Raw genomic sequence first — 20,131 nt, 5'->3', positions numbered from 1 at the left:
GGCAGGCGCCAGGCTCCTCCGGTTAAAACATCGGAACCTAAAATACATTCGTGATGATCTTTAATTGCAAAGAGAGTAGTCGACAAGCGCTTCTTGCCCGGGAGCCATAAATTGACCCTGGCAGTTTGGCACCCAACACTCGCTCCGTTCACACCGGTAACCTTAACTCTTTGCCGTCCGGATCGCACGCCCAGCTTCTCGCATCTTGTATTGAAATTTGTGCTCCCGTATCTACTAAAAATTTCACCAATTGTCCTTGAGGACCAACTGGGATTAAAATGTATGGGCCATCATCACTTACCCACTGATAAGCCTTCACTTGCCAGACAGGCAGACCCAATTGCCTTCCGGGCATTACTGGTTTTTTAGCTTCATATCCTGCAGTTCCTCCCTAAGGGGGAAGAAGGGGCTGTCTCCCTTTCTGGGGACTGGCGCCGGAGTTGAAATGAGCTCCTTTCTTTCACTGTTACCGGCTTTCTGGGATGCTTCAGTCGGACTGACGATAACGCCGGCAGGCTGACCTTGAATCGCGGCTCTGGGAATGCCTAGGGCGAACGCATTCCTCCGCAATTCATTTCCCCGTTCTCGAGAGTCTGCTTGCGGGTTTGTAAATTTGCTTCCCTTTGATCGAGTTTCTGTTCCCTGTTTCACGGGTCTTACTTCGCGAGCTCCTCCCCGGGGCTTCAGGTTTTGTTTTTCGGCTGGTGCACCCTCCCCGCCCATTTCACGGCTGTGGTTAACAAAGCCGCGCATTAATCCTGCCCGTGTAGGCAGCTGCTCCCCGGCGTTTTGAGCGTTAGCACCTAATCCCTCGTTGTGTTCTGTGTCTTTCTTGAGCTTATCTCGTTTTGCAACTAGCTGGGGTTCAAGAATTGCCGGGGCTCCTCTAATCGGTGGTTTTAGCATTGCGAAATCGACTGTAGCAGATAGTGGAACGTCACGGGGACCTCGTTCGTGCCTGGCTCGTATGCAAGCGGCTTTTGTGACGGCCGTAGAGAGCTCTCGTCGAGACTGCGTGGGAATTATGGAGGATTCACCTCGCTCCATGGTGTCTGTTCCGCCAGCCCAATAAACTACTCGGCCGGTGATAGAATAAGGTGTATCTATCTGCCGGGTCGGGTCCTAAATTTAAGAAAACTCCCGGACCCCGATAGCCGTTTGCTTCGTCCTCACTCAGCATCAGCCGGTCGCTGCCGCTTAGGCATACTTGCCGCAAGTACTCAGGTGCAGTTTCATCGCGTTTCCTGGTACATCTCCCTTGCAAATTGCCGCGGATCCCAGGGGATGGTCCGCGTAGTGCATCGTGGATGACTGCCCCGAGGTCCCACAGTTCTTTCTGTTTTAACAATGGGTCTCGTTTCATATTCAGGAGGATTTGTGGAGAACAAGGGATCATCTTCTTCTGGCTTGATATCGTCGGGATCACCTCAGATATCTCCATCCCAGTCTTCAGGGAATACTATTAGTTTCCTAATCTGTTCAATGTCAGGGGGGTGGGGAGGCTGCATAAGCATCATTTCGACCTTTTCTCCCAACTTTTGTCTTTTCCTCTTTTCTTCCTGTAATTGTTTTTGCAGCTGTTCAATTTTTAAAGACAGTAATAACTCAGTTGCCTTCCTACCTTCTATTTCTTTCCTAGGTCCTGCTCCTTCCTGTTTCTACTCTCCCTTTCTTGATATGCAGCTTCTAAACAGGCACCTAGCATCTTGCAGATAACTCCTTTCCCTTTTCTATCCTTTGTGTGGCCCCTAGTTACTTTTAGGTGCTCTTCAATGGCTTCCTAATTATGCCAATTTTTATGAGCCCATTCTTCTCAGAATTTGGGACTCAGATTCACTCCGTGCCTCTGTAGATCATCGGTGATACTACTTGCCATCCTGCCGACTATGCCGATTTGTCGCGGAAGGAGTGATAGTGCACTTCACTCGTAAAAGAGGAGGAAAAAATAAACTTTATTGATATAAAACAGTGAGGTAACAAAGTTCAATGGTAAATGCGACAGGCGTTTAACAAGATTTGATGGCAAGGTACACTTGATTATTTACTCTATAGATGACAGGATCAGACAAAACTGCCAGGGACACCCTCCCATTGAGTCACGAGGTTTGGAAAGGACCCCCTTGCTTTCTAAACTCCTCCTCAGAGAGGTCTAGGTGCGGCTGGATCCAATCCTAGTCCCAGGCTTGGTCAACAATTTGCGTCTAAAGCACTATATATATGCTCAATCAATCCTTTACATCACTTGGCTATGATTTCAAAGTTTAGCATGCTATTAGTCACTTACCGAGGCTCTGTTGTGGCAAGGAATCTCTCAGCCTTGAGGAGTAACCTTGAGAGGCGTCCTTACTCAAGAGGAGATGCTGGTGGGCAGCCCGCTGCCATGCAGGAGAGCTCAATGAGCCCTGGGCTGTCCACAATTTATAGAGTAAGATGATGGACTGTTGTGGTTTAACCCCAGCCAGCAACCAAGCACCACACAGCTGCTCGCTCACCCTCCCCCCCTCCCCAGTGGGATGGGGGGAGACAATCTGAAGAGCAAAAGTAAGAAAACTCAAGGATTGAGATAAGAACAGTTTAATAATTGAAATAAAATAAAATATAATAATAGTAGGAGTAATAATAAATTGTAATGAAAAGGAAAACAATGAGAGAGAGAGAGAGAGAGGAACAAAACACAGGAAAAACAAGTGATGTAACTGCTCACCACCCACAAATGATGCCCAGGCAGTCTCCAAGCAATTATTACTTTCCCCCCAGCCACCTCTCCCCAGTTTATATCCTGAGCACAACGTCATATGGTATGGAATATCGCTTTGGCCAGTTTGGGTCAGCTGTGCTGGCTGTGCCCCCTCCCAGCTTCTTGTGCACCTCCTCGCTGGCAGAGTATGGGAAGCTGAAAAGTCCTTGACTCAGTATCAACACTGCTTAGCAACAACTAAAACATGAGTGTGTTATCACATTATTCTTATGCTAAATCCCAAACACAGCACTATACTAGCTACTAGGAAGAAAACTAACTCTATCCCAGCAGAAACCAGGATAGTATCCACCCCTTATTCTATATCATCTATGTCATGCCCAGATCCCATACTTTCCAATACATTTCAATTAATCACCACCGCGTTTCCTGTCTTTTAATACATACACACAGATATCATTCCCTTGGTCTATGGGCCATCCCTCTAAAATGTCCATTGGGTTCATTTAGTCCAGAACTTTAGGCTCCATCTGTCATAACAGTCCTTCAGGGCAGGAGAGATGGTGTTGGATTGTCGCATGCTGAAGTCAGTCCTGGTTCCATCACCGCTGCATTTTGCTAGGTTTCATCAAAGTTTATTCTTCATTAATCTGGGTGATTCTTACTGTAATACCATTGTCGTGGCGTATAACAACTATAGTAGTAATGACATAGACTATTAAGTAGTGATTAACATCATACAGTTCAAATCATTGGCTATGAAGAAGAGAAGACCAGCCTGGCTGAACAGAGAGCTTTGGCTGGAACTCAGGAAAAAAAGGAGAGTTTATGACCTTTGGAAGAAGGGGCAGGCCACTCAGGAGGACAACAGGGATGTTGTGAGGTTATGCAGGGAGAAGATTAGAAAGGCAAAAGCCCAACTGGAACTTAATCTGGCTACTGCTGTGAAAGACAACAAAAAATGTTTCTACAAATACATTACCAACAAAAGGAAGGCTAAGGAGAATCTCCATCCTTTATTGGATGCAGGGGGAAACACAGTGACAAAGGACGAGGAAAAGGCTGAGGTACTTAATGCCTTCTTTGCCTCAGTCTTTAATAGTCTTTAATAGTCAGACCAGTTGTTCTCGGGGTACCCAGCCCCCTGAGCTGGAAGACAGGGATGGGGAGCAGAACGAAGCCCCCATAATGCCTGACCAACCTAGTGGCCTTTTATGATGGAGTGACTATATCAGTGAACGAGGGAAGAGCTATGGATGTCATCTATCTGGACTTCTGTAAGGCCTTTGACACGGTCCCCCACAATATCCTTCTCCCTAAATTGCAGAAATACAGATTTGATGGGTGGACTGTTCAGTGGATGAGGAATTGGCTGGATGGTGGCATCCAGAGGGTAGTGGTCAATGGCTCGATGTCCAGATGGAGAACAGTGACGAGTGGTGTCCCTCACAGGTTCATACTGGGGCCAGTGCTGTTCAATATCTTCATCAATGACGTAGACAGCAGGATTGAATGCACCCTCAGCAAGTTTGCAGATGACACCAAGCTGAGTGGTGCAGTCGACACGCCTGAGGGACGGGATGCCATCCAGAGGGACCTGGACAAGCTTGAGAAATGGGCCTGTGTAAACCTCATGAGGTTCAAGAAGGACAAGTGCAAGGTCCTGCACCTGGGTCAGGGCAATCCCCAGTATCAGTACAGGCTGGGGGATGAATAGATTGAGAGCAGCCCTGCAGAGAAGGACTTGGGGGTACTGGTAGATGAAAAGCAGGACACGAGGCAGCAATGTGCTCTCGCAGCCCAGAAAGCCAACCGTATCCTGGGCTGCATCAAAAGAAGCGTGGCCAGCAGGTCGAGGGAGGGGATTCTGCCCCTCTACTCTGCTCTGGTGAGGCCCCAGCTGGAGTGCTGCGTCCAGCTCTGGGGTCCCCAGCACAGGAAGGACATGGACCTCTTGGAGCGGGTCCAGAGGAGGGCCACAAAAATAATCAGAGGGTTGGAACACCTCTCTTATGAGGAAAGGCTGAGAGAGCTGGGGTTGTTCAGCCTGGAGAAGAGAAGGCTCCGCAGAGACCTTATTGCGGCCTTTCAATACTTAAAGGGGGCTTATAAGAAAGATGGGGACAGGCATTTTAGCAGGGCCTGTTGTGGTAGGACAAGGGGTAATGGTTTTAAACTAAAAGAGGGTAGATTCAGACTAGATATAAGGAAGAAATTTTTTAAAATGAGGGTGGTGAAACACTGGAACAGATCGCCCAGAGAGGTGGTGGATGCCCCATCCCTGGAAACATTCAAGGTCAGGCGGGATGGGGCTCTGAGCAACCTAATCTAGTTGTAGATGTCCCTGCCCATTGCAGGGCGGATGGACTAAATGATCTTTAATGGTCCCTTCCATCCCAAAGCAGTGTATGATTCTATGATAATCCAAGGGGAAATGGTTAGCGACCTGCTGCACCACTTAGACACACACAAGTCTATGGGGCCGGATGGGATCCACCCAAAGGTACTGAGGGAGCTGGCGGAAGTGCTCAGCAAGCCACTTTCCACCATTTATCAGCAGTCCTGGCTAATCGGGGAGGTCCCAGTTGACTGGAGGTTAGCAAATGTGATGCCAATCTACAACAAGTTCCGGACGGAGGATCTGGGGAACTACAGGGCTGTCAGCCTGACTCGCTGCCAGGGAAGGTTATGGAGCAGATGATCTTAAGTGCCATCATGCACAGGACAACCAGGGGATCAGGCCACATCAGCATGGGTTTAGGAAAGGCAGGTCCTGCTTCACTAACCTGATCTCCTTCTATGGCAAGGTGACCCGCTTAGTGGCTGAGGGGAAGGCTGTGGATGTTGTCTACCTAGACTTCAGTAAAGCCTTTGGCACCGTTTCCCACAGCATTCTTCTGGAAAAACTGGGTGCTCATGGCTTGGACGGGCATACTCTTCGCTGGGTAAAAAACTGGCTGAATGGCTGGGCCCAAAGAGCTGTGGTGAATGGAGTTAAATCCAGTTGACGGCCAGTCACAAGTGGTGTTCCCCAGGGCTTGGTATTGGGGCCAGTCATGTTAAATATCTTTATCAGTGATCTGGACAAGGGGATTGAGTGCACCTTCAGTAAGTTTGCAGACGACACCAAGTTGGGTGGGAGTGTTGATCTGCTGGAGGGTAGGAAGGCTCTAGAGAGGGATCTGGACAGGCTGGACCAATGGGCCGAGGCCGACTGTATGAAGTTCAACAAGGCTCAGTGCTGGGTCCTGCACTTCGGTCACAACAACCCCATGCAACGCTACAGGCTGGGGGAGGAGTGGCTGGAGAGCTGCCTGGCAGAAAAGGACCTGGGGGTGCTGGTCGACAGCTGGCTGAACATGAGCCAGCAGTGTGCCCAGGTGGCCAAGAAGGCCAATAGCATCCTGGCTTGTATCAGAAATAGCGTGGCCAGCAGGACCAGGGAGGTGATGGTGCCCCTGTACTCAGCACTGGTGAGGTCGCACCTCGAATATTGTGTTGAGTTTTGGGCCCCTCACTCCAAGAAGGACATTGAGGTGCTGGAGCGTGTCCAAAGAAGGGCAACGAAGTTGGTGAAGGGTCTGGAGCACAAGTCTTATGAGGAGTGGCTGAGGGAGCTGGGGTTGTTTAGTTTGGAGAAGAGGAGGCTGAGGGGAGACCTTATTGCTCTCTACAACTACCTGAAAGGAGGCTGTAGTGAGGTGGGGGTTGGTCTCTTCTCCCAAGTAGCAAGTGATAGGAGAAGAGGAAACGGTGTCAAGCTGCGCCAGGGGAGGTTTAGATTGGATATTAGGAAAAACTTCTTCACTGAAAGTGTTGTCAAGGATTGGACCAGGCTGCCCAGGGAAGTGGTGGAGTCGCCATCCCTGGAGGTATTTAAAAGACACGTAGATGTGGTGCTTAGGGCCATGGTTTAGTGGTGGACTTGTCAGTGATAGGTTAACGGTTGGACTTGATGATCTTAAGGGTCTTTTCCAACCTAAACGATTCTATGAGTCTATGATTGTATTCTCACCCAAAATCAAACCCCCTTGAGGTACACATCGGGCTTCCCCATCCTTCCGCGTCACCCACCAAGTGCACCCAGGTCACTGAACAAAAGCTATCCCATGAATGGGTTAGCTTTTGCCCGAGGCAGGAGTAACCCAGACTGTCTTCCCCAGCATATTTTTTATGTGCACTACAGGGACTTTATCTCCTTCTACAGTATGTAAAAGTTTCGACTGGGCAGGACCAGCTCGATTTGCAGATCCCCTAGAGTTGACTAACCAGGTGGCTTTTGCTAAATTTGTATCCCAATGTTTGAATGTCCTACCACTCATTGCTATCAGTGTAGTCTTTTAACAGTCCATCGTATTGTTCGATTTTCCTGGAGACTGGAGCATGATAGGGGATGTCATATACCAACTCAGTGCCATGCTCTTTGGCCCGAATGTCTATGAGGTTGTTTTGGAAATGAGTCCCATTGTCTGACTCAGTTCTTTCTGGGGTGCCATATCACCATAAGACTTGCTTTTCAAGGCCCAGGATAGTGTTTCAGGCAGTGGCATGGGGCACGGGATATGTTTCCAGCCATCCAGTGGTTGTTTCCACCATTGTAATCACATAGCGCTTGCCAAAGAAGCAAGACTGCTTGGTTCCTATTCGAGCCCATTGTGTGATCAGTGCAACCCACTTACTCCACGTAGCATCAGCTGCCTGATGTGTACAGGGGACCCTCCCTTTGAACATCCAGCCCAGCACTGGCAGTCGGGGTGCCAGGAGGAGCTGTGCTTCAGTACCAACCACTTCTGAAGCCGCTTGAACCCCTTCATATGCTGCCAATATCTCTTTTTCAGTTGGAGTATAGTGGGCCTCGGATCCTCTGTATGCCCGACTCCAAAACCTAAGGGTCAACCTTGAGTCTCCCCTGGTGCTTTCTGCCAGAGGCTCCAGGTGGGGCCATTCTCCCCGGCTGCGGTGTAGAGCACATTTTTTTACATCTTGTCCTGCCCGGACTGGTCCAAGGGTTACTGCATGAACTATCACCCTTTTAATTTGTTCAAGGGCTTGTTGTTGCTTAGGGACCCATTTGAAATCATTCTTCTTCCAGGTCACTTGATAGAGAGGGCTTACAATCAGACTGTAATTTGGAATATGCATTCTCCAGAAACCCACAATATCTAAGAAAGCTTGTTTCCTTTTTGCTGGTTGGTGCAGACATGGCTGTTATTTTGTTCATGACATCCATTGGGATCTGACGACGTCCATCTTCCCATTTTATTCTGAAAAACTGGATCTCCTGTGCAGGTCCCTTGACCTTACTTTGTTTTATGGCAAAACTGATTTTCAGCAGGATTCGGACTATTTTCTTCCCTTTCTCAAAAACCTCTTCTGCTGTATTGCCCCATACAATGATGTTGTCAGTGTATTGCAGGTGTTCTGGAGCCTCACCCTGTTGCAGTGTAGTCTGAATCAGGCCATGGCAAATGGTGGGGCTGTGTTTCCACCCCTGGGGCAGTCGATTCCAGGTGTACTGGACGCCCCTCCAAGTGAAAGCAAACTGTGGCCTGCACTCTGCTGCCAAAGGGATTGACAAAAAAGCATTAGCAATATCAGTTGTGGCATGCCACTTAGCTGCCTTTGACTCCAGTTCGTATTGAAGTTCTATCATGTCCCTCACAGCAGCACTTAGTGGTGGCATGAATTTATTCAGGCCATGATAGTCTACTGTTAGTCTCCACTCTCCATTAGACTTTTGCACTGGCCATATGGGACTGTTAAAGGGTGAGTGAGTCTTGCTGATCACTCCTTGGCCCTCCAGTCGATGATCTCCAGCTTATGGATGGGAATCAGGGAGTCTCGGTTGGTGCAATATTGCCGCCTGTGCACTGTTGTGGTGGCGATCGGCACCTGTTGTTCTTTGACCCTCAGCAACCCCACAACAGAAGGGTCCTCTGAGAGACCGGGCAAGGTGGGCAGCTGTTTAATGTCCTTCATCTCCAAGGCAGCTATACCAAAAGCCCACCACTACCCTTTTGGGTCCTTGAAACACCCTCTCCTGAAGCAGTCTGTGCCAAGGATGAACAGAGCCTCTGCGCCAGTCACAATGGGATGCTTCTGCCACTCATTCCCAGTTAAGGTCACTTTGTCTTCCAATACAGTTAGCTGTTGGGATCCCCCTGTCACTCCAGAAATACAGATGGGTTCTGCCCCTGCATAGTTTGATGGCATTAGGGTACACTGTGCACCAGTGTCTACTGGAGCCTTATACTCCTGTGGGTCTGATGTGCCAGGCCATCAAATCCACACAGTCCAGTAAACCTGGTTGTCCCTTTCCTCCACCTGGCTGGAGGCAGGGCCCCTCTAGTCCTCGTCATAGTATTCGTTACTCACTTCTTGTAAATGCAAATCAAAAGTCCCTTTGTTAAGATCGGAAGCAAAATCAGCCCTTCTAATCTTTCTGGGGAGGTGCCCACTGGAGACTGGAGCAGCAATTTTCCTGGAAGAACCCCCATTTACAATTGTTTTTCCTTGCAACTCACGTACCCGTGCCTCTAGGGTTGAGGTAGATGCTCCATCCCACTTCCTCATGTCCTCTCCGTGGTCACACAGATAAAACCACAGGGTGTCTCGTGGTATGTATCCACTATATCCTCCCCCTTGAGCAGAGGAACGCTTGCTCCTAATGGCTGAGATACTGGTCTGTACAGGTGAGGAGTAGGACATATCCTCTTTGAGTTGCTGTAACTCCTGGGACAGGTTTTTCACAGCCGAGACAGAGGCCCGTAGGGAGGAAGAGAAACTTTCTTCGTATTGCTGGAGTTGGCCAGCCAATTCATCCACCGTTGGTCCCTCTTCGTCTTTCCAGGTCATTATTGCTAATGAGTTTGCATACGATGATGGTGCACTCCGTACAAACTTCCGCCACATGAGTTGTGTGCACTGGATTTCATCCGGATCTATGAATAACTGCTTGTTGTCCAAGTCACTATAAATCACCTCCAGTACGGCTAATTCCCTCAGGTACTGGATACCTCTCTCCATGGTGGTCCACTTGCCTGGGTGACATATAGCATCTTCCTTGAAGGGATACCTTTCCTTCATGCCTGACAGGAGTCACCTCCAGAGGCTGAGGGCTTTTGCCCCTTTTCCAATTTCTTTGTCAATGCCCCCTTCCCTAGCAAGGGATCCCAGCTGCTTGGCTTCCCTACCCTCTAATTCCAGGCTATTGGCCCCATTATCCCAGCATCGGAGCAGCCAGGTGACGATGTGCTCACCTGGACAAGGACGGAAATCTTTTCGCATATCTCGCAGCTCACTCAGGGACAGTGATTGGGTGGTTACCATCTCATTTATGGGTTCTGCCTCTTCCTCCTTCTGTTCTCATGATGGCCCTGGTTCATCATCAGCCCTTACTAAATGAGCTGATTTTCTTGTGTGTTTTTTATTCTGTATAGGGTTGACTGATACTGGCACAGGCTGGCTCTCTGGCGGAGCCACAGTACCTGTTGCAGGGGCTGGCGTAGCCGCAACTCCTGTCGTGGCGGCAGATGTAGCCACAGCGCCTGCCATTTTGTTGTCAGATCCAGAGACCTTCTCTTCCCCTTGAGGGTTCTGAATAGTGTTGAACAGGGCTCGGTAAGCATGGGCCAGGCCCCAGCACATTGCAGTGATTTGTGTCTCCCTAGAATTGCCAGGGTGACAGCATACTTTTTCCAAATACTCTAGTAATTTTTCAGGATTCTGCACTTGTTCAGGGGTGAAGTTCCAAAACACTGGAGGTGCCCACTGTTGTAGGCATTTGCCCATGCTATCCCACACACCCTGCCACTCATAACTATCCAGCCTTGGGGCAGGTCTCTTCATGATATTCTTAAACTGCTTATTAACCTTAGACAAAACTGAAACAATATTCACAAGAAATACCAACAGATATATCCTAACTACACAAAGATGTTCAAGATGCTTTGTAATGCAGGAGGAAACATCACAGAAGAAAGCAGCGAAGGTGCCATTCTGTATTTCCTCCATAAGAAACCTCTCAGAGGAAGAGGTATAATTGCTAATTGTCTCCATGAGGTGGTACCTGAAGTACAATAATGGCTTCAGTACAAAACTCAAATACCAGATTAAGCTCAAGGCCAGTGTTTTAATAACAAATTTCCCAGGCAAAACCTCACTAATTGCTGCAGAGCACAGCAAACTGCAAAACCCAACACCAATGTTTAACATGTACTGCAAAAACAAGAGCATGGTGCAGGTTAGATAAACTAACATCGAGAACAGATGAATCAATATTATGACCAGCAACTGTTAACAGATATAAATTCCTCAATACGCTCTGGTTAATCTGTTATTATCTCATACCCTTCAAGCCCCATGTTAGGCGCCAAAAAGGACGGTCGTGGTTTAACCCCAGCCGGCAACCAAGAACCACACAGCCGCTTGCTCACCCCCACCCCCACTCTTGGTAGGATGGGGGAGAAAATCTGAAGAGCAAAAGTAAGAAAACTCGCAGGTTGAGATAAGAACAGTTTAATAATTGAAATAAAATAAAATATAATAATAATAGTAGGAGTAGTAATAACAACAACAACAACAACAACAACAACAACAACAACAACAACAATAATAATAATAATAATAATAATAATAATAATAATAATAATAAAATTGTAATGAAAAGGAAAACAAGGGGGGAGAGAGAGAGAGGGAAAAAATGCAGGAAAAACAAGTGATGTAACCGCTCACCACCCACCAAAGGACGCCCAGACAGTCCCTGAGCAGTGATCACTGCCCCCTGGCCAGCCCAGTTTATATCCTGAACATGACATCATATGGTATGGAATATCGCTTTGGCCAGTTTGGGTCTGCTGTCCTGGCTGCGCCCCCTCCCAGCTTCTTGTGCACCTCCTTGCTGGCAGAGTGTGGGAAGCTGAAAAGTCCTTGACTCAATATCAACCCTGCTTAGCAACAACTAAAATGAGAGTGTGGTATCACAGTATTCTCATGATAAATCCAAAACACAGCATTCTACCAGGTACTAGGGAGAAAATTAACTCTATCCCAGCAGAAACCAGGACATTGACTTATAATCATATTTGCATACCAGCAAGAAGTCTGGATCACTGCTCCAGACAGCCCTTGGCTACTGTGTTGCCGTCCATCCCCAAAGTCCAGCATAAGCTGGAGGTAGCCATCACGACCCCCACTGGTGATTATGGCTTGCAGGGGGGGACAGGGGATGGTGTGAAGCACACTGCCACATGCAGTGATGCTATAAGAAAGCAAATTGCATAGTGGAACTGAGCACTGTGGAGTTTCGTGAGAACAGAGAGCATTTGTGCTACCCAGTTAAGAGCGAAAGGGCCTTTTGAGAGTTTTTATATAGGCTGTGACTCAGAGCCCCTCTAAATGATGACTTGATGAAATTTGGAAGGGCATATCGAACCTCGTTACTTTATGAGTTCATTAAACACAATTTTGTTTTTCAGCATACTTGTAAAGTATTTCTAGACTTGAGACAGCACTTCCATTTTAGAATGCTAACTACTTTGGGGAAAAAAAATGGTGAATTATTTCATCTAGTTTCAAAATTAATATGCCAAGGGGAAAAGGATGGTTCGACCTGAAATGCAGGCACTTCACTTGCATGAAAAAAAGGTCCTCGTTATTCAGCCTATCTGCAACCTGGTTTAAAGAATGCTTGCAGTTGCGAAGTTTTAATTCTGCAGTATGAAGTATTTTGTTCTATTAATAACTGAGTAATCATTTTCAGTCCTCATGGAAAAGAACTTTCTTTGCTGGAAAAAGGAATATTGCTTGTATTGATCTACTGGATTTTAAAGTCGGATGTCATGTTATTTTTAAAAATTAATAGTAGCAGTAGAGTAACCAATTATTTGTTCATCTTGCCATTTGATATTTCAGATGATACTCAGGAATGTGTTTTTCATGTGTTTGTGAGAATGTATTTATCATTATGTCCTCCCTTTACATAATTTTTTCATTCAAGGAATAAACTAAGTATCTGATTTCATAGAATCATAGCACTGTTAAGGTTGGAAAGGACCTCTGAGGTCACTGAGTCCCACTGTTAACCTAACTGCCTGGTCCATCTCTAAACCATGTCCCTAAGCACCACAACCACATGTCTTTTGAATACTTCCAGGGACTGTGATTGCACCACTTCCCTGGGCAGTCTGTTCCAATGCCTAACCACTCTCTCCGTCAAGAAATTTTTCCTAATATCTAATCTAAATCTCCCCTAGCACAACTTGAGGCCATTTCCTCTCACTCTGTCACTTGTTACTTGGGAGAAGAGACCAACCCCCACCTCACTACAGCCTCCTGTCAGGTAGCTGTAGAGAGCAATAAGGTCTCCCCTCAGCCTCCTCTTCTCCAAACTAAACAACCCCAGCTCCCTCAGCCACTCCTCATAAGACTTGTGCTCTAGACCCTTCACCAGCCTCGTTGCCCTTCTTTGAACATGTTCCAGCACCTCAATGTCCTTCTTGGAGTGAGGGGCCCAAAACTGAACACAGTATTTGAGGTGCTGCCTCGCCAGTGCTGAGTACAGGGGCACTATCACCTCCCTGGTCCTGCTGGCCACACTATTTCTGATACAAGCCAGGATGCTATTGGCCTTCTTGGCCACCTGGGCACACTGCTGCCTCATGTTCAGCCAGCTGTCAACCAGCACCCCCAGGTCCTTTTCCGCCAGGCAGCTCTCCAGCCACTCCTCCCCCAGCCTGTAGCGTTGCATGGGGTTGTTGTGACCCAAGTGCAGGACCCAGCACTGAGCCTTGTTGAACTTCATACAGTTGGCCTCAACCCATCCATCCAGCCTGTCCAGGTCCCTCTGTAGGGCCTTCCTACCCTCCAGCAGATTGACACTCCCACCCAACTTGGTGTCATCTGCAAACTTACTGAGGGTGCACTCGATCCCCTCATCAAGATCATTGATAAAGATATTAAACAGGACTGGCCCCAATACTGAGCCCTGGGCAACACCACTTGTGACCAGTCGCCAACTGGATTTGACTCCATTCACCACAGCTCTCCGGGCTCGGCCATCCAGCCAGTTTTTTACCTAGCGCAGAGTGCACTTATCCAAGCCATGAGCAGCCAGTTTCTCCAGGAGAATGCTGTGGGAGACAGTGTCAAAGGCCTTACTAAGGTCCAGGTAGACAACATCCACAGCTTTCTCCTCATCTACCAAGCGGGTCATCTTGCCATAGAAGGAGATCAGGTTGGTCAAGCAGGACCTTCCCTTCATGAACCCATGCTGGCTGGGCCTGATCCCCTGGTTGTCCTGAACGTGCCACCTGATGGTACTCCAGATGATCTGCTCCATGACCTTTCCCAGCACCGAGGTCAGGCTGACAGGCCTGTAGTTCCCTGGATCCTCCTTCTGACCCTTGTTGTAGATGGGTGTCACATTTGCTAACTTCCAGTCATCTGGGACCTCCCTGGTTGACCAGGACTGCTGGTAAATGATGGAAAGTGGTTTGGTGAGCTCCTCTGCCAGCTGCCTCAGTATCCTTGGGTGGATCCCATCTGGCCCCATGGCCTTGTGGGCATCCAGGTGGAGGAGCAGGTCGGTAACTGTTACCTCTTGCATTATTGGGGCTTCATTCTGCTTCCCATCTCCATCTCCCAGCTCAGGGGCCTGAATACCCGGAGAACAACTGGTCTGAGTATTAAAGACTGAGGCAAAGAAGGCATTAAGTACCTCAGCCTTTTCCTCATTCTTTGTCACTATGTTTCCTCCTGCATCCAACAAAGGAGGGAGATTCTCCTTAGCCCTCCTTTTGTTGCCAATATATTTGTAAAAACATTTTTTGTTATCTTTAACTGCAGTGGCCACATTAAGTTCCAGTTGGGCTTTTGCTTTTCTAATCTTCTCCCTGCATAACCTCACAACATCCCTGTTGTCCTCCTGAGTCACCTGCCCCTTCTTCCAAAGGTGGTAAGCTCTCCTTTTTTTCCTGAGTTCCAGCCAAAGCTCTCTGTTCAGCCAGGCCAGTCTTCTGCCCCGCCGGCTCGACTTTTGGCACATGGGGATGGCCTGCTCCTGCGCCTTTAAGATTTCCTTCTTGAATAACATCCAGCCTTCCTGGATTCCTTTGTCCTTCAGGACTGCCTCCCAAGGGACTCTCTCAACCACACTCCTAAACATTTCTTCGTATTAAGGGAGAATATGAACTAAGTTCCAGCACTGGACATTTTTAGATAGTAAATATTTTGTATACATGTAATGAAAATCACTGTCTCTTCACTAGAATAAAGCACACAGCCCCTCTAGTAGGGCTTGCTGCAGTGGCACAGGCTATTGAGTGATGCTGGGTGCTACTGCCTATGTATGCTTTGTAGGTACAAAACTACAAATTCCAAATTATCTAACGAAAAACCCTGCTCCTTTCAGGTAACAAAGGTTTTATATCTAAGACGAGCCTGTGGCATCTTGTGTTTAGAATTCGACAGACTTTTGACATGGCCTGTTACAAAAACAGCTTAGTGAGAACCCCTGACGTGTGGAACAAAACAGCATCATTACTTGAACTGCTGAGGTGCTTAACGACAGCGTAGTTACTCAGAAAACCCTCTGAGAGACAGAAACCAAAGAATAGAAATAAAAAAAAAGAATAGAAATAAACAGTGAATTGTCATCATAACACGCAAGCTATCTTTTTTTTTTTTATCTACTTCTCAGTAACTTGAAAAAAAACGAGTGACCAACTAAAGTGACAAAATTTGTGAAAAACAATCCAGTTAGTCAAGTTGAGAGGACTGTAAAGACAGTCCATGGTTCTGAGATATCTGACCAATGTGATAACAGATTAAATTATATTTTTAAAAACTGAAGGCTACACAGGGAGAGGTGGTGGAGGAGGGGGAGGGACAAGGAACCGTTCCTTCACCCTCCTGTGGTCCAAATTAACTCTGTCAGCTGGGCTTTGTGAGTAAAACTCACGTAAATTCTCACTGTTCATTGTGTACTTTGTTAACAAAAATACAATGTGACATGCTCATTTAAAATCCAGTGGAAATAATGGCTCTCATGACTACAGGCAGGATATAACTTGTTGTGGAATGTGTGCCTAAGACGACTGGGATTTCCGAACTAAGAAAATATTATAGTTAAAACTATAAAAATAGAAAAGATAATCAAGAACTTCCAGTCTATCTTACAAAGCAAGAAGAAGGGACATGGAGTTCTGTTAAAAAACATGCAGAACTGATAGGAAGATATACTTTTCATAAAGTTTGATTGAACTGTGAAATATGTTTTCACATAATGAGAATTAATATAGTGAGATTTAAAACCATTTTTTCTTTATACGAATAGAAAGGAGATAAAGAACTAGAAAAAATAGGTAATGAAATTATTACTGGGAGACATACAAATCATATACTTTGGCCTTAGGATAAAATATCCAAAAATTACTGAGTAGGAAGAGCTTAAGTTGGAGAACAAGTCATCCCATATCTAATTGTTATAGAGTTTTTTGCACTGTGTTTCCAAAGCTGTATTTGGAAGGAGGACACCAGACTACATGGATACTTGTGGGATTTAGCCTGGCAGCTCTCCGAGGACTGTCATGGAATTCTGTGAGGGAAACTGTGGCAATAGCAGGGAATCTCTGTGAGAAGTGAACTAGCAAGAAGCTCTTGCCATTCACCTCCCAGGGACAAATGACTGCAGCCAAAAATGCAGTGGTCATGAAAAAAGTTTGATAGCAATCCGCTGCATCTTGTGAGTACCAGTCACCTGTCTCATGGGAAATGAATGAGGATGGACCAAACCTTAAAAACATTTTTTCCTCTGTGAGACAAAGAAACATGAATGATTCTTGAACAAGTATGGGAAAACATGTCTGACAAACACACATTGGGAGAAAACAGAGTTTTGAATTTGTGGAAAGGCTGTTGCAGTATAAGATTAATGTTTTCAAACATTAATATTTTAAGAGAATGCTGTTGCTGTTATGCTTGCAAAGATTTTTTTTTAAGACCATGTCTGAAGAAGTCCCTCCAACCACACTCTCACAAGTTGTAAAGACGGATCAAATACATCACGCTGTCCTGTAAGATGTGTAAGAAATAGGAAAACTTCATGAATACATTGTCACAGAAAAGGTCCTACTACATGTGTAGGACATTATGGTTTTCAATTCAAGTTGATATTGCTGCTACAGGGTCTTATTTGAGTATCTTCTGGCCTTTTTTTTTGCTAAGCATCATTACTACTTGCTTTTTCTCCTGAAGGCTGCTTCTTCCTTTTACTCTTCCTCTCACCTTGGCTTTTGGCACTGTTTTCTCACTCTTCCCTTTTATCCTGGACCAATGCCTGCTTTCTTCTGAACCATCAAGGAAGAAGTGCCTTCATCACCAGCTCCAGTAGCAGCGGCACCATGGAGTCCAAGCCAAAAGGCCAGGCAAGACTGGTTGACTGCTTACTCGTTTAAATGTCTTTGCGTGGCCTTGCCCCATGCTCTGGATTTTGGGATGGTGACACAGTAACCATTGCCCTTTCTCCGTGTGGGCACCTTTTGCTGTGCAGAGATTCTGTAAGCATGTATCACAGAGTTTTTGTTGTAGCACATGCAAAAGACAGTTAGGATTTAAGGAACTTCTAGGCTAAGCATTTGTGTGCTCAGCACCTATGATGAAACACCTGAGGAGTATCTTCTGAGTAATCAGTTCAGTGGGAAAGATTGATCAGCAATGCTGAATTACCATTCTCCAATTTCTTGTTTATTCCTTTACAATTTTCTATCTTTCAAGGTGGTGGTTTTCCTCTTAAAAAACCTACACTTGTCTGAACAGTGCAACCTCTGGCTGTAATTTTCCCTTTCTTATCTTGTGTGACTCTACTCTGCAGCTTTCCTCATTACTTTCTTAAAACCGAAAGCCCTTGGGAGGGGTAGAGGACAGTAAGTCACCATACAGTATTAATCAAGCAGAGCCCATTACTTTGGTGTCCTCTCTGCACTTCAAATGTAATGTAATGACCCTTGCTGATTAAGACATGACAGATTATTAGAACTGGTAACTCCAGATGCTCTTTTCCAGGCAGAATAGCACAGGACTTTCCTTTCAGCTGGGTGTACCAGGAGTCACACATGACTGTGCTGGTGTTCAGTGTTCTCAGAAGGGCCATGTGATTTCTACTGATACAGAGGCATGCACTATTCTGAATCCTGGTATGAAAAGTGAAACAAAATTCCATCTGTCTTGCTTATTTCAAAATATTTATACACATTCCATCAGCACCTGTCTTTCCTTCTGCTTTGGTGTCTTGCCAAACTGGTAAATATTTCAGTGGAGGTGAAGTTGGAGTAACAGACAATTTCATGCACCTTTTAAATCTTAGCCCCGTGCAAGGGGTTCTTAAGACTAAAATGCTGATCAGATAAGACACTGCCAATTAAAATTGTGACCTCACGTATGAGGTGCTAGGGAAAACACCATACAGACCACACAAAGACTCCTTGTTATCACCAAGCTGTTGATAAGGACTTCTGGACTGAAGGGACAACACAGTCAATCATCCTGTAGACAGACACGTGATCCTACCTGCTCTGGGCAAATACTGGGACTGGTGGACCCTTATGAACTGGGGTTCACAAAAGGTCCACGCACCAGAGGGGAGCAGAGCACAACAGACCTGGCATCTGTAGTGTTTTATGTAGTACCCGGTGGTCAGACCAGTACCGTGGCCCGTCTCAAGCGTAAGCAATAATTTAGAGCATTTTCTCTGCTTGGCAATCATTACTATTGCCTGACCTGTGGTAAGTAACAATTGCCTTTTATTCCTCTAGTAAATTTTAAATCTGCAAATCTGAAAAACAGACAGCAAAACTGCATGCAGATACTATTCTGCCAGATCTTGCTGTTGTACTGATGCAAACTGACATCTGCTAGAGAAATCCTGTAAACAAATCAAGTTCTACAGAAAATCCTGCAAAATTAAGGGTTTTCTCAGGCTGACTGAGCAGTCTGCCAGTCTCCTGATACAGGACCGAAGAGGTCAGTGCACTTCCCTGAGATATGACACTGGCGAAGGCATCAATAGTCCTTCATCCAGTGAGGACGCCGAGGGCTGTATGAGTCTTCCATGCTCCTTCCATTCCTTAAAAAGGAATGGATACCATCAAAAACTTTCAAACGCCTAAAATGTAAAACTCCAATGAAGATAAAATAGTCCTGTATGGTGGAAATCTTTGCAAGGAAAAAGACCTCAACGATACATGATTTCATCATGCCAGGACCCTTGCACAGCCAAAAATCTGGAGAGAGCAAGTGTTGAAAACGGGTCACAGAATCGTTAAGGTTGGAAAAGACCCTTAAGATCATTGAGTCCAACCGTAAACCTAACGCTGCCAAGTCCACCACTAAACCATGTCCCTAAGCACCACATCTACCCATCTTTTAAATACCTCCAGGGATGGAAACTCAACCACTTCCCTGAGCAGCCTCTTCCAGTGCCTGACTGCCCTTTCAGTGAAGAAGTTTTTCTTCATATCCAATCTAAGCCTCCCTTGGCACAACTTGAGGCCCTTTCCTCTTGTCCTGAAGGTCAATTCCCTGTTCTATACTACTGCCAAAAGAGGAAGGTTAACTGACTTGAAAGGAGACATAAGGTTTCCAGTATTAAAACAAAACAGTGCTCCGCAGAGAAGAGTGGAAAGACAATATATTGTCTCTTCAGATTCTTCGCAGTGCTCAAAATACTTACATACCAAATACTCTATAGACATAGGCAAGTAGTCATCAGCACCCTTGTCCACAAAATCTCCATTGCTTTGTGTAGAGTCAGTTGCAATGAAAGACCATGGACTTCCCCTCTTCTTACTGAAAAAGGAATCTCTTCAGCTGTTCGTCTTTTCTTTTGTACTCTTTCCAGAAAGAAGATGAAAATATATACATGGTTTTTCAATTGTACCACAAAAGTCGGAGCAGGGGTGAGAACTCCTATTAAAGGCCAAAGTACACAAAATATTACAAGTACTACAGAACAAGAGAATAACATATTGTTATCCAGCTTGAAATTAAAGACTTGCATAGACATGCAGTACTGTACATTGGCAAAACCAATGAGAAGGGTCCAAGTAGTCTCGTATTGAGAATTGACACTGCAAAGTTAGAAAAAAAAAAAATCTTATCAGGCTCAAATAATGCACTCAGGAAGTACTCCAAAAAGAACTACCCAGTTCTTGACAGTGATGTGAGTTTCTGACAAAATTTGAAAAATAACATACTCCAGGGAAGAGAACACAGCTATACACAGAGTTCTACCATGCTTCTACAGCATCAAGTGTTATTTTTTTATAACTAAGTAAAAAAAAAAAAAGTCAGATGGAAGAGTGGTCATGTAAAGGAAATAGTTCTTTAATGTTTAAGATAGCAAAAGGTTGGTTGGGAAGATTAATGCCAAAGGGATAC

Source organism: Platalea leucorodia, assembly GCF_965183815.1.
Source record: "Platalea leucorodia genome assembly, chromosome: 1".
NCBI lineage: Eukaryota > Metazoa > Chordata > Aves > Pelecaniformes > Threskiornithidae > Platalea > Platalea leucorodia.
This window is presented reverse-complemented; position numbering follows the sequence as displayed.